Below are 9397 nucleotides of genomic sequence, written 5' to 3' on the forward strand. Positions count from 1 at the left end.
TCTGACAACTGCTGTCTACCTGTATTATTTTCCCACTGGATTGAGAGGTTCTCAAAGGAGAGAGAGCCAGGGAGAAAGAACTCCCTTTAATGAAACTCCTGTCTTCCTCCCTGCTCTCCACATATATAAACTCTGTCCATACTTCAAGCCCTTGTACAAAGATTTCACAGCCCCCACCCTGGAAATCTTACCTGGTGGCCTCAGAACCCATTGGCTCCCTAGGGACCTGGCTCATTTGGCCTTGGCCCTGAGGAGACATTTGTCAGAGAGTAGGGCCTAGAGTCATCCCTGGGCTTTGTCACTGTCTCAGTCCCCTTGGGCTGCTATAATAATATATTATAAATTGGGGGCTTAAACAACAAACATTTATGTCTTACAGTTCTAGAACCTGGGAAGTCCAAGATCAAGGTGCTGGCAGATTCAGTGTCTGGTGAGGGCCCTCTTCTTGATTTGCAGATGGCTACCTTCTTGTTATGTCCTCACATGGCAAAAAGAGAGAGGACCCTGGTTTCTTCCTTTCCTTACAAGGATACTAATCCCACCATGGGGCTCCACACTCATGACCTCATCTAAACTTAATCATCTCCCAAAGGCCCCACCTCCCAATACTATTATGCTAGAGGTAGAGCTTTAACATATCAATTTTGGAGGGACACAAACATTCAGCCCATAACACCACTGACAAGCTATATGACAAGAGGCATATCCTTCCTCTCTCTGAGTCTGATCTCTCCTTTTGTACAAGGAATTGCAAAGGAAATCCTCAATCAGCCAGTAAATTCTAAAGGGGACATTTATGGTTTGTGATTCCATCCTCCCAGCATCCATTGCCTTTTATTCTGGAAAATGCCCTAGTTTCCTTCCTTCAGTTCAGGAGGGCTGGAGATGGAGCAATTGTTTTAGGTATTCCCTCATCACAGTGATCGGCATGGGCATGCAGGCACTGAGGCCAATTAGAGTGAATCCCCAAACTGTTGCCAATCTTTCTGGAAGACTATCCCCACTTCGTGTAGCTCTGGGATCAAAGACTGGAGCTACCTAGGTTGCTGGAGAATGGGATCCACAGAGAGACCAAAAGAGAGGCCAGATTCTGATGACATTATTTAAACTCTGTATCTAGCCTATTTGATTCTCTCTTCCCCCTCTTCCCTCGTTTTCTTACTTCTCTCCTTTATTTCTCCATCTTCTGCCTGTCTCCCCAACACCCCCAGTCCTGAGCATCTTGCTCCCTCTGCTGCTCTGCCCACCACATGTGCAGCTATTTCAGGCTCAGGTCTGTCCCTGGTTGGGCACTGACCCAGCTGCAATCTTGATCCTAGCAGGGGTGGGAGCTGGGTCCTCAGAGTGGTTGTGAGGAACAGGCTGCAGAGAACGCATGGGAAGGGCAGAGGACACACGGAAAGGGCAGAGACTGGGTGACAGGCAGTGTTCCTAGAATCCTCCGCAGGGTGTTTGTTGGGCCTAGGCTCATGGCTCAGTTGGTGTTAGCAGCTTTGTTAATGGCTTAAGAGCTTGCCCCATGCCAGCTCTGCACAGCACTGGGGGAAGGGAAAATATTACTCTTTATTTCTCCCATTTGCTCATTATTGGGATAGTTTAAGGTCAGCACTAAACAGTGCAGGGAGAATTCAAGGGAGAGGTTTCTATTTCTATTCTATGACTTTAATATCATTCTTGTAATGTTAATTGGCAGGAAGCACAAGAGACATCTATGCCATCACCTGGGTCCATACAGCTCCTAATCCAAGCCTGGCTCATCTTTTCTTCCCGGGACCCTTGCCTTTTTTTTTTTTTTTTTTTTTTTTAATTTATTGTTTTTTCTATTATAGTTGTTCCACTTTTTTCTTCATTGCTTCTCCCCCTCCCCATTCTTCCCACCCTTTCTCCCACAGTGAATTCCCACCCTATTGTTTATCCCCATGGGTCATTTGTACTAGTTCCTTGACTAGACCCTTCCCCTTCTTTCCCCACTTCACCCTCCCTCCCCATCACTGTCAGTCTGACCCTTGTTTACATGCCTCTGGTTTTACTCTGCCCGTTTGTTTGTTTTGTTCATTAGTTTCCACTTACAGGTGAGAACATATGTTATTTGTCGTTTGCTGCCTGGCTTATTTCACTTAGCATAATATTCTCCAGTTTCATCCACCCTGGGGACCATTGTCTGTTGATGTTTGCCCTACCAGTAGCTTCTAATCTGGCCTTCGAATCACCAACAGTGTGCTTTGTCTGAAATGTAAAGTGTTCATTTATGTCACTTCACAAATTCAGGAAGTGGATTAGTTATATTTTGCTGCATAACAAACCACAAACTGAAGTGGCTTTGCAAACTATTGTCCTCAGAGGTTTGTTAACTATAGTCCTCAGGCTAAATCTAACCCATTGCTTGTTTTTGTAAATAACGTTTTATTGGAACACAGCCATGCCTATTTATGTATGATCTACGGCTACTTTTGCAGCATTAAATAGTCATAACAGAGACTATGTGGTCCTCAAAGACTAAACTATTTTTACTATCTGGCCCTTTATATAAAATGTTTGTCAACCCCTGGATTAACACAATAGTAATGATTTATTATCGCTCATGGTCTCTATGGGTGAGGAATTTGAGAGCAGCCCAGCCAGGTGGTTCTGACTCAGGGTCTTTCATGAGGTTCCAGTTAGGTACTGGCTGGGACTGCACTCATCTGACGGCTTGACTTGGGGCAGAAGGATTCTCATTCAAAAAGGCTCACTCACATGGCTGGCCAGTCAGGCTGGCTATAAGCTGGGGGCTTCAGTTGCTCTTTACACGGACCTCAACACAGGATAGCTTAAGTGCCCTCATGTCATGGTGGCTGCTGTCCCCAGACTGAATGACTCAAGAGAACAAAGTAGAATCTCAGTGCCCTTATAACTTAGATTCAGAAGCCATACACTGACACTTAGGCCACATTCAACTGATGTCACAAGCCAGCCCTGATTCAATGTAGGAAAGGGTGGAGCCACTGTGTGCCTGGAACTGGTCGCTGCTGCCATGTGAGGTGTGTGCTCTGGCTCTTGCAGTCCTGTAGGTCTGTCCGGTCACGGTTTGACAGCGTCGCCGTAGGACACCTTAGCTACCACATCCAGGAGGGAGATATCCAGTGCTTCTTCAGTGGCTTGGCTGCCTCCTTGAGATAGACCTCAAAAATGGGTACTGTTTCTTGGAGTTCAAGGACTCCTGAGACACTGATGACACCCTATATGAGCTGAACAGCAAGGACCTCTGCAGGCGAGCCCATGATCATCTCCCGAAGCCACGGTCGTGGAGGTGGGTACAGCAATCAGAGAACTTCTGGAAGAGACAAACATGGGCCACCTGTTCATACAGAATTCAGGCTTATGGTAGAAAATCTTTCTAGTCATTGTAGTTGGCAAGCTTTAAAAAATCTCATGAGATGAACGAGTGAAGTAACTTAGGCGGATGTTCACAAAGAACTGACAAACGAAGGGGTAAAATTGAGTTTCGTGCCTAATCTGACATGAAATATGCTTTGGATAAACTGGGTGGCACAGAAATAAATGGCGGACATATTAGATTCGTTGAAGATAAAGCATGAACTAGCCATAGACGGTCTTACTTTAGAAGCAGATCAAGGTCACAGTCTGTAGATCGGCAAGGATCTCAGAAAGTCACCCTTGATCTGGGTCTCAGAGCACACATCGTTCACGTTCTTGGTCAGAAGGCCGGAAACCTAGGTGAAAGAGCAAACCAAAGCCCCAGCCTGATCAAGGCTTGCATTTGCATTCTGGAAACAGGTCTAAGGATGAGTGTGAGAAATCTCAAAGCGGGTCTCATTCTCAATCCCATCCCCCTAAAGAAAACGCAAAAGGGAATAAAAGACAAAATCTAGATGGAGGAGCCAGTCTTTCCCAATTCTCCCCTACCTGCTCCGCCCTCAAAGGCTTATTCTGTACCCCCTCCCCTGAAAAGAATGTCAAGATCCTGTTCTAGATCCTGTTCAAAGGCAAGGTTACAGTCCAGATGGAGTTGCAGAGATTACTCCAGAACTCTACATTCTTTGCATGCTATTGCACAACACTGTCCTACTTGCTTAGGCAGTTACCTTTCCACATTTGTACTTGGCTTCTTCTGCAAGAGGAATCTCCTGAAAACAAAGGCCCACAGAAATTTGGTTTGTGACCAAATATGATGACAAAATATGAGGTTCCAAAGAGGTGCTGGCATGAAGATGTCCCTTCTTTGTGGAGTTAAGATGACTAATTTTATAGCTTTGAGCTAAAATAACTTTTGTAAAGAGTAAGCTCATTTAGATTTTTTAAAGTATTTCAGCAGGATCCGCTGCAGGAGTTTTGTCGTTTGCCTACTTTTAAATGAACTGTTTCAAGCTTTGGGTACTTCAGGCTTTCGAGGAAGAACCCACTTTCAATTATGTTGGCATTTTATAAAGATTGAGTTTTATAAGTTTTCAGTATAAGTTTACTACCAAAATGATTGCCTTATTGACTAGGCCACTACTATTCCCTTTAAATATTGATTTCTGCTGTTTGTGAAAACAAAGTAAATTCTACTAAATGTAAAACAAGGCAAGCCTCAGACCAGCAATAAATTATGCAATTTAGATAACATTATTTTGTGCTGCTAACCAAATTTTCAAAGTCATTGTCTCTGCCCCTTTAACAAGTTAAGTTAAAAATAAAAGGTATTTTGTAGCATATATATGAAAGTATGACACAGAGAATATCAGGAGGTGGGCTCATTGAGGCCATCTCAGAGGCTGACTAACATATGGAAGATGCAAACTCATGCTCCCATGAGCATCTTGATCTATAGATGTATTTTCTTAGTCTTGTGCCATGTTTTAAGTCAATGTTTTCAAATTGGGAGATTTCACAATGTACCTAAAATATTTACATGATTCCCACATTTTCATTACAACAGGATGGTGGTGAACACCCCACTTTTCATGGACATGATTCTTTCTAGTTTACCACATTTCCCACCGTTTTTAATTGATCCCTGACAGGGAAACTGAATTTTACTGATCATTAATTATTATCCTTGGGCTTTTTCCTTACTGGAGAGAACTATGTCTTTACAACCTCATCTATATTTAAAAAGGGCAAAAAAGAGATACACTAAGAAGGCCTCCCATTTTAAGAAGAATCAAGGAGAGAAGACTGTTTCTGTATATTTAATATGCACATAAAGTATTCATATTTTCAATAACTGCAACCACCACATCTTGTAAATGTTGCTGCCTGGCCAGAGGAGACCAACCTCCCTAGTTTGACATTGAAGATCTTTTGTAATCTGGCCCTTCCCTACCTTAAAGACATTATGGCACAGAGGTGAAGAATGTAGACACTGGAATCAGACCACATGGATTCAAATACCAGTTGTGAATTCAATTTTCTCATCTTAAAGATAGAGATAATAATAGGATCTATCAGAAGGTTTTGTGACTACCTTTCCAGCTCTGTTTCCAGCTCTGCTAGCACCCTACCTGCCTGAACACCCCAGACTATTTTTGTCTTCTGTGCCTTTGCACATTCTGCTTCTTCTATCTACAATTCACATGTCCTGCTTCCTGCTGCAAGACTTATTACAGTTACCCACTGAGGTCTTCCTTAACACTGTTCACCAAACACATCTGGTTTTCCTGGGCATAAAACGTGTGATGGTACTTCCTGTTCTCCTTGTGTTTGGGTTGGGGCTATGTGACAAGATCTGGTCAATGATTTGTGGGTATAAGCAATACGTGTCTCTTTCAGGCCGGAGCATTTAACAGCTGGTTCAGGCTCTCTGGAATTCTCTCTCCCCTCTGCCACAGTATCTAAGTCCTGGAGTGAGGATAATGGTATGAGCAGAGTCCCGGCTAAGCCATGTTAGATATGTTAGATGTGTTGGCAAAAGTCCACCTTTGGTTTAAACCAGAGTTGTTATGACAGCATTACATAGCCTTTATTGACTTTTTTCTTTAAGAAAGCTTCCTTAAGTTTCCTCAAACAGAGCTGATAACGATCTATGGGTTGCCATGGAAAACAGTAAAAACTCTATATTAAATAACTTGGCTTGTATGTATTGTGGTGGCCACTGGTACTGTTCTTTCCTCAGAGTGGCCTTCCCTAACTACGCATTGTAAAGACATTCCCTCCACTCTTCTTTGATGAACACCCAGTTTAATTAGTTGTTAATGCTTTATTTTCAACAGCAATCATTTTTATTTGTTTACTTGGTTTTGTTTTTTTTTTTTGCCTGCTTCTTCCACTAAACAATAATTTTACAGCCCTGAGGCCTAGTTCGGTGTCTGGCACAGAGTTGAATGAATGATTGAATGAATGAATGGTCAATGAAAACTGAACATCCAGTGCTTAGCCTTGATGCCTGGAATGAATGGCCCCCAGTTCAACTCAACAATTCATGCACCCTTGAGCACATCCACAAGTGCTCTCTCTTAGGCATGACTTGAGAGGCAGCAGACAGCCCAGTAAGGGACTCTTGCTGCTGCCTTTATGTTTTCCCCTGCCGCAAAATCTCCTGTGACCATTTAAAGCCAGGAAGCAAAATCAAAGAGCCCTAGATTCAAAGGACACTAATTACCTTTCAAAGAGTTCCCCTTGGCTTTAGCCACACGATTCCCGTCAGAGGCCGTGGGAGTCTGTGGTTCCTGTGTCGGGCTTTGAAACTGGGAGGGATTAATGGGACTTGATTAAACCACAAATGTCAGGAAGTGTGGAGAGCAGCTCAAAATGCTCCCACCTCCATCCATCTTGGGAGGGGGAACAGTCACCGACTTACCCTCCTCCACTAGGCTTGAGCTTTTGATACAGGAGCTAAGCGGAAAGGCATCTTCCCCTAAACTCAAGGGTGCCACGTTCATGCTTATGATGGGGCTCCACTCACTTCCATGGAAATGACAAATGTGGTAGCTAATGACAATTTAGTTTTGCATTTTGTTAAGTCAGGTGTAATAAGAACCCTGCCCACTAACTTTTCATGCCCTGGCATCTGAACAGCAACCTCCTCAACTCCGCAACAGTAGACTTTTGCTAAAATAGTTGATAATAATGACATTAATAAGGACCAGTTCACTGAGCACCTACCTTAATATTAGGCGCTGAGCTCATTGCTTTATATGATTGACTTCATTTCATCTTCATAACCTCTCTGGGGGGGAGATAAGGGCTTTCATTAGCTCCATATCATAAATAAAGAAACTGAGGCTCAGAGAGGTGGAGCCACTTGCCCAAGGTCACACAGCATGGATGCAACAGGCCAGCAGTTAGCCCCGGGTCTTTCTCACTTCAAAACCCTAACTGCTCTACCCTATTCACATCTTGGGGTAAATTCTGAGGGTTCATCCTTCTGATATTCCAGGAGGAGTGATTCTGTGAAAAACAGATGGTAAGATAAAAGAAATGGACAGAAATCCATACCAGCTGTGGTGGAATCTCATTTGATTTGCATACTGACCCTGGGCCTTACTCCTGAACCATTTTATTAATCCTCCAACTCCTGAGGAAGAAGCAGGTAACACTTCCTGTCAGGAAGCTTTTCAGCTGTGAGTAGCTAGAACTCAATTCAGCAAGAAGACACTATAGATTTGTTCCCCCAACATCATCCCCAACCTTCTTTGCCTGCCTCCCAATATAAAGGTTGGGAAAACAAAATACCCACTTTCGCAGCCTCCCTTGCTGCCAGAGGTGCCCATGTAGCCAATGCTGGCCAATGAGACCTATGTGGAAGCTTCCAGTAAGAGGGACACAGATTGCTTGCCGCAGTTTTCCCACTTCTTCCTCCTGTCTGGAATATGCTGTAACACATGATCTCTTTTAACCATCCTGTATTTGGAGGGAAAGAAAGACCAAGAGAGTCACAGACTGCTGAGCCATCAAAGCAATGCTAGCCACTGCCTACCTCTAGAATTTTTGAAAGTGAGAAGAATAAAACTTCTATTCATTTAAGAAGAATAAAACTGCTATTTATTTAACTGGATTTTCTTTTGCTTGTAACCAAAAACATCTTAATGGGTACAGCCTTTCACCCTACATCTCTGATTAAGAATGTAGACATTTCCCAGAAGCCCCCTCCCTACATATTCCCTTCACATCTCTCTCCAGAATTTTTTCCAATGTCTTTCTAAGCTAATAGCTGGTCAAGGGGAAAGGAACCGATGTGGTCTCTTAGCCCAGTGGTTCTAAAACTTGAAGTGCATCAATAACTCCTAAATCTGTGTGTCAGGGCTGCTTCAGGTGCAAGTGAGAGAAAAGTAAGTCAGAGTGGGCCTCATAATTTAGAGGCAAGACATGGCTGAATGTGGGGGCTCTCACTGGTGCCTTTGGGGAAATCTCCTCCATTTCTCAGCTCAGCTATTCTCAGCTGGCTTCATTCTCAAGCAGGCATTCCTCATATGACAGTAAAGATGGTTTCCAGAAGCCCCTAGTTTATATGATTCTCACAGTTGGCAGCCCTAGAAAAAACATAGAACTGTCTCTCCTCTAGCATCCATGTTAATCCCTGAGAAGGACTCTGATTGGTCAGCCTAGCCTTGTGCCCACCCCTTTTGGGACCACTTGGCTGACAGCCCCACTAGAATCACAGTGGAGTTAGAGGTGCGAGAGAGAGATCTTCAAAGGAAAAGATTGGTGGTTGGGGGCAGTGATGCTAGGTGTCCAGAATGGGGGATGTCAAGTATCAGGCAGTCCCCACTGCCCTTCACTGCTGAATGAGAGGGGGAGACAGGAGGCCTGCATTGCTATTTGGCTTTGCCACTAGTAATTCTGGAAAATTGTAATTTCTGGGACTCTTATTTTGTTTATATGGCAAACGGAGAGACTAATCACATTGAGTGGGAATTAAATGAGGAAATGCATGGAAAAGAAGATCTGCAAAATAAGACATTGTGTAAGGAATTGCTTGCATCATCACTGGCCTTAATTAGTAGTCACCCCTCAGCTCAAGAACCTTGAATGGCTCCCTATTGCCTGACTCATCAAGTTGAGGATTCTTTGTGGGCCTTGCCAGGCTCTTCATAGTCTGTCCCCCACTGGCCCACCTCATTCCTCCCTAACCCACCTCCTCCACTCTAAGCAGGCTGATCTCTTGCCCCACAGAGGTGTGTTGGTCAGAGCCAATTCCATGGTTTCCCCTGGTATGAACCCACCCACTTGCCTGAGCGACCCTAGGCAAGTTATGTTCTTTCTGTGAAACTCAGTTTACTCTTAAATGGAACTTTTACATGGAAAACATTACTTCACAAGGTCATTGTGAGTGTTACATAGAAGAGCAGATATGAAGAGGCCAAGAGCACAGTCCTTCACATGGTTGGTGTTCGCTGCTCCCTTGCACCCCTTTTCTGTGCAGTCCTCTTGGGATTGCCTTCAAGAGGGTGATCAGTAAGGAAGGTATTTCCCT

General features: G+C 43.9%; 1 pseudogene; it reads left to right on the forward strand.

Moving 5' to 3' along the window:
* The first annotated feature begins 928 nt into the window (after positions 1 to 928).
* Positions 929 to 4172, forward strand: LOC150003359 (uncharacterized; annotated as a pseudogene).
* Positions 4173 to 9397: the final 5225 nt, after the last annotated feature.

This window comes from Furipterus horrens, unplaced genomic scaffold (genome assembly GCF_987537825.1).
Source record: "Furipterus horrens unplaced genomic scaffold, mFurHor1.1.pri manual_scaffold_8, whole genome shotgun sequence".
Lineage (NCBI taxonomy): Eukaryota > Metazoa > Chordata > Mammalia > Chiroptera > Furipteridae > Furipterus > Furipterus horrens.